Source organism: Pinus tabuliformis, chromosome 3_2 (genome assembly GCF_031772625.1).
Source record: "Pinus tabuliformis cultivar Carrire ecotype Pingquan chromosome 3_2, CPIR1, whole genome shotgun sequence".
Classification (NCBI taxonomy): Eukaryota; Viridiplantae; Streptophyta; class Pinopsida; order Pinales; family Pinaceae; genus Pinus; species Pinus tabuliformis.
The window spans coordinates 889,747,418-889,753,288 of NC_142302.1; the positions used below are offsets into that span (position 1 = coordinate 889,747,418).

Genomic DNA, 5,871 nt, shown 5'->3' on the forward strand with positions numbered 1-5,871 from the left:
TGGTGTTATCGAAGTCTTGTTTTACTAAAACCATAGGATCTTAGTATATCGACTTGCAGGTAGTTGGATGTACTTTTGGTGTTACAGTGGCAGCTAGGAAGATTGATCCTGGGTCTCCCATAGATTAAGACTAGCAGTTACCAATTCACCATATGGTTAAAAAAAAATACTTATGTATGCTAGGTATGGAAAAACCCATGAAGTAACTTATCGAAGTCTCTAAAAATATTTGATGTGAACACCATTTTTTTATATAAATAGATATAATTGAAAACAAAGTTTCTATTGATTTTTCGTGATGTTTAATTGTTAATTTGGAGAGGGAATGGGAGTTACTAAAAAATAATTTTTGAATGTAATTTTGAGTGTAATTTATAATAAGTATGACATATTTGGTTTCTTATGTTCTTTCATAAAAAAAATAGAGAAATTATCTGTTCATTATTGTCATATATTAAAAGAATTAGTAACTATAATTTGTAAATGTAATTGTAAAATATATTTTTGGGAAACTTCAATTTATTTCCCAATCTTGAAAATTATCATTTAATATATATCTTAATTTAAAAAAAAAAAAATTAAGAAATAATACAATGTACTATTTTTAAATAGTTATTTGTAATATATAGTTTGTTATGGACTTCAAGTATGCCCTAAAATTGTTTATGTTTGGGTAAGAGCTAGTCCTCTTGGGACTTAAGGAAACAAGTTAATAGCCCAACACCCAGAGACATAGGACCACCAGCAAGGAGCTAGCCCACTAGAGATGGTTGTCCTCAATGGTAGTTTGACAACTAAGTTATGTTAGATTTTCCCACCTATGCTATATATACCGCGGCTTCTCTCACAGGTCTGCCGATTCCTTCTGCGGTTAGATCTACGGCTCGATTGGGCCTTCTGTGGTTAGATCTGTCGGATATGATTTAATAGGTCTGCCGATTCTGTAGCTTCTCTTCGACAATCTTCTATACTCAACAGGGAAGCATTCTCTAGATGGCTCCCAACGTCGCGAAAATAGCTGTTGGCTCAGTTACGTCCGCCTCTAGGGGCCAAGCTCCTGCCCATATCGTCATTGAAGCCCTAGCTCCCACTGTCCAGGTGGTCCAACCCTCACTCGATGAGGCTTTGAAGTTCTCTGAAAGTGCCATAATCTGCTGATTCAATGGTTTTTGGCTGCGGCTAACAGCACTCCACAGTTGAACCTCGGAGGTATGGAAGCCTCTAATCCCTGATGCAATTGATATCTACCCCTGTGCTAGGGGTTTCTTTATAGTAGATTTTGAAAACCCTGAAAGCAGACAATGTATTCTAAATTTCGGCCCTTGGTTTTGAGAAAAATCAGGCCTATTCATGAGGCCATGGTACCCATCATTCGACCCCTCAACAACAGTGATAACCTCAGCACCAGTTTGGGTGAGATTGCCAAACCTACCCTTGCATCTCTGGAATTTATCTTCGCTAAAATCCATTGGAAATGCAATTGGGAAATTTTACTGCAGGTGTCCAGAAATAGAGGAATATGCCAGAACCACCTATGCACGCATTTGTGTGGAAATGGACTTCAGCGTCGGATTCCCAGCTGAAATACACCTAACAAGTAAAGACTATGTGTGGAACCAAAAACTCGATTACGAAAGTGTGATCTTCAAATGTCGATCCTACTTTGAGACATGCCACCTAGCCAAAAATTGCCCAAAAGCCTCCCAGAAAAATTCTACTAGAAAAAATCACCACAGATCTACATGGTGGGAATGAGCACAAAAAGAACACTACATTGTCATCAAAGAAGAATACTTTCGAAAAAACTCTGAATCACAAAAAATTGGGCAAGAAAGAAACAACTCTCAAGACACGCAGGGGGAAAGCCCCGCCCAACAACAAAAAAGTGAACTCAGCGATCCCTCAAGTTATGAGGGTTCGAATACCACACAAAATAAATCTTCATTTAACAGCAAAGCAGATCTCCTAGACCAAACTTCTTCTCCGACTATCTTCAAAAGGATGAACACAATAGATAGTGAAGCTAAAACACCAATGTCCCAAGAATCAGAAGAGATGAAGGAGACGCAAGATAAAGAAAGTTGGAAGACCGTCGAGAAAAAAATGAAAACTACAGCACCAATCTCGCCAAGAAAGACAACGAGCCAGACAATTAGAAACTAAGAAAGAAAATTATAGGTTCGATAGACCAATTTGGTCTCAGTGGACGGTAACCATCATCATCATCATCATCATATATAGTTTTGGATGTGGCAAAAATATTAAATGATCTTTGAAATATTAAATGCTATAACTATTTTAAATAAATAAATAATGGTAAACACATTTAGTAACCATAAACATATAAATTTGAAAATATAGAGAAATTAATTTTAAAAATTCTATCTATTATGGAGATTGCAAAATTAACTTGAAAAGTAAGTTATGTTAGATTTTCCCACCTATATATATATATATATATATAGTTTTGGATGTGACAAAAATATTAAATGATTGCATAATTGTACAAGTTACATGATACCGCAATGCAAATACCTAGTCAATATAAAACTCAATGCAACATATATTTCTTATAACTAAATTAATAAACAATCAACAAATACCATATATAATACTCATTTAAAAAAGACTATAAATAGTAAAACACACACTAAACCTTATTCCTCATAAAAAGTCAACTAACATACCAAATACGAGTATTTAGCCAGTGCAATAAAAATGCAAACGTATTTATGACCAACATACCAAAGCCAAATATTTAGCTAGTACACCAAAAATCATATTTATTTCTTTGTTTTGTTTGACACTTCAATTGAAAATAGTCTGCTCATTCGATCTACAAATTGAGGGAGAATCGTCAAAAAGACACCACATGATACCTTTAAGAAAAAGAAAAAATGTTATTATGGTTGGCTGTGCACTGAGACCATATGCCAGGCACACCATGTTTCTCGTTTTTTTTCAGCATTTAGGATAAGTGCATCTTTTCTCAAATTCGTGTAATTATTGTGTCGTAAATCTTTCTATGTTAAAATTGCTAAAATATTCAATGTTTTGTTTTTTGGTATTTTTATTGCTTGGATAGTTAAAAGTGGTTGGAATTTGGGCAAAAAAATTGTCAAAAATAGTTGGAATTTGGGCCAAAAAATTGTCAAAAATGGCTGGAATCCGAGTAAAAAAATTTCAAGAAATCTTGCAATTGCAGTGTTTGAATTATGCTTTTTATGGTGGAAATGGATTCAACACCATTAAAAACCTTTGAGGCAACCAAAATCTTGAAGTTTGCCATCTGTAACCTATCCTTACCGGATTTTATCATAAACCTTGCCAAAATTTCCATAATTTTCAACGCAAAAAAAAAAAAAAAAAAAAAAGCAGTTGTCTATAATGAGACTTTTTAGAAGCCTTTCCGGTGGGTTTTTCCGGTCAAAATCCGGCAGCAATTTATTGGAATCGCAAGTTTGATAGCTAGTTTCTGCACAATCAAAGCGTCCCACGGGTTTTTCAAGGTGCTGAATCCAAATCTGCAGTTAAAAAACCATTTTAACTGCAACAAATCAAGATTTAACCTCAATTTCTTCCGTCGGATCCCGTCACCGGAATCTCCAAAAAATCGCATTATAGACAACTCCCAAAAAAACAATGTGGTGAGAGGAAGGCCTTTTCTTTAATATACTTCTCATGAAGTCTAATTTCAAAAACAAAATCTGGTAAGACCTATATACTATTGGCTCAAATAACTATATACTATTGGCTCATTATTTGAGATCTTGGGCAATGACATGTCCAAATTTACAACCAATCCAATGAAAAATAAATATAAATAAAATAAATTACAGAAAAATAAATAAATAATTTTTAAAGTTACATTTTGTAAAATTGAAAAATATTTATCATATTAAAAAAACAATACATATAATAACATATATTTTATTTTCTTATTTTTTAATTTATTTATTATTTTCAAAATTAATATTATAATTATATTATTTTTTAAATCTATACATAATTAAAAAATTAATTTTATATACAATTAAAATTAATTATATCATAAATAAATAACACCATGATCCATCCAGATTCCAAACCTTGTGTTTTCATTCCACATTCAAGAACTGCCCCATTTCATCCACAAAGGCACCTCTGAATTTAGAGAAAAGCCAAGATAAAATCCACTAGAAATTCATTCCAGTCCTAACCTGGAAATCTTGTTCATTGAAAACAAACAGAATTCATTTCAGCCCCAACATGGAAATGTTATTCATTGACAACATAGTAATGTATTATGAATATTGCATTTCCTATCTTGAAATAAACTCAAAATGACTGCTTCAAACACAATCCATTGAAACCCCAAGTGAGGTTCATAAAGATTCTCAGCGACTTCTTCAAACACAGGAATGAACACAATTTATTAAAACCCCAACTGAGGACCGAAAACACCAGTACAGTGAGCTGCACAATCCATAAAGAAAAAAAAAACATTAGCCATAGAAACCATTCAATTTTAGTCATCAAACCTGGCCTCCGTTGACCCGAACAATCTGAGCATTTACCCACTCTCCCTCGTCACTCGCCAAGAACGCAACCAGGGGAGCCACATCTTCCACCGTCCCCAACCGCTCAAACGGATTGGATTTCATCCCACCTTCGATCATAGCCTCGCTCTTGCCGGCAAAGAACATATCGGTGGCAACAGCGCCTGGCGCCACACAATTTGCAGTAATCTGAGTGCCCCTCAATTCCTGCGCCAGGATTCTCGTCATCATCTCCACCGCCGCCTTGCTGGCCGAGTAGGCGCCGTACCCTGTTCTCGCCTGTGCCACAACGGAGCTGGTTATGTTGATGATGCGACCGCCGCCGCCGCGGACGACCCTCTTGGCGGCTTCTCTGCTACAAAGAAATGCCCCCTTGCAGTTCACTTGGAAAGTCCGGTCCCAGTCTTCATCCGAGGTCTGTGCAAGGGTTGGATACTTGGGGTCCAGCACTCCTGCGTTGTTTACCACGATATGGAGTGCCCCAAAAGTGTGCTCGCCCATGTCGAATAGCTGAGCCACCTGGGAGGACTCTGCAACATCGGCTTTACACACAATCGCCCGAACACCATTCTTACCAGAAGAAGAGGATTTATTATTGATTAGGGAAGCGACTTCCTCGGCGGCGGCTTGATTGGAGGAGTAATGGACGACCACTTTGGCTCCCTTCTCCGCTAATTTGAGGGCAATTTCCCTGCCAATCCCCCTGGACGCACCTGTTACAATGGCCACTCGTCCTTCCAAGGGCAAAGGGGGCCTCATACTCTTCTCCTCCTGCTGCTGCTGCTTCTGCTCATCAGCAGTCGCCATAACTGGAAAAAAGCAATTTGCCCTCCCTGAGCGATATTTCTATGCAGGGTGCCCTGATAGCTTCCTAATCCGAGTACCTGTCCGGCGCAAAGAATAAGACCCTTTGCCAAAAATCGGACCCAACAACAAATATGGTTGAATTGGAAAATATCAGTAACATATTCTCACCAGAACCGTGCAAATAGGGTACAAAAAAATGTAGTGGACATAGTTGGTCCAGGACCATGCAAATGCCAAACCCAAAAAACTCTTGTAGATAATACCTATGTGGTCCAAAATCATGCAGCGAATGCGGCCGGAGAGTCCGTATGTATCGATGGGGGCGAACAATATTTCCCGAGATATTTAATTCACCGTGAGAGCCGGACGGGACAGCCTTTATAGTATTACCAGATTTAGGATACTTTTTAGCCTTTTAATGCACCTCTCCTGACCATGAGAGAGGCAAAGGAATTTTTATTAAATATATTAATGGAGTCACCTATTGACGCGGAGGAATTGGCGGAGGAATTGGCGGGACTGTTTA

General features: G+C 37.3%; 1 pseudogene; it reads right to left on the reverse strand.

The window, feature by feature from the left end:
- Positions 1-4,123: 4,123 nt before the first annotated feature.
- Positions 4,124-5,598, reverse strand: LOC149183479 (short-chain type dehydrogenase/reductase pseudogene; annotated as a pseudogene).
- Positions 5,599-5,871: the final 273 nt, after the last annotated feature.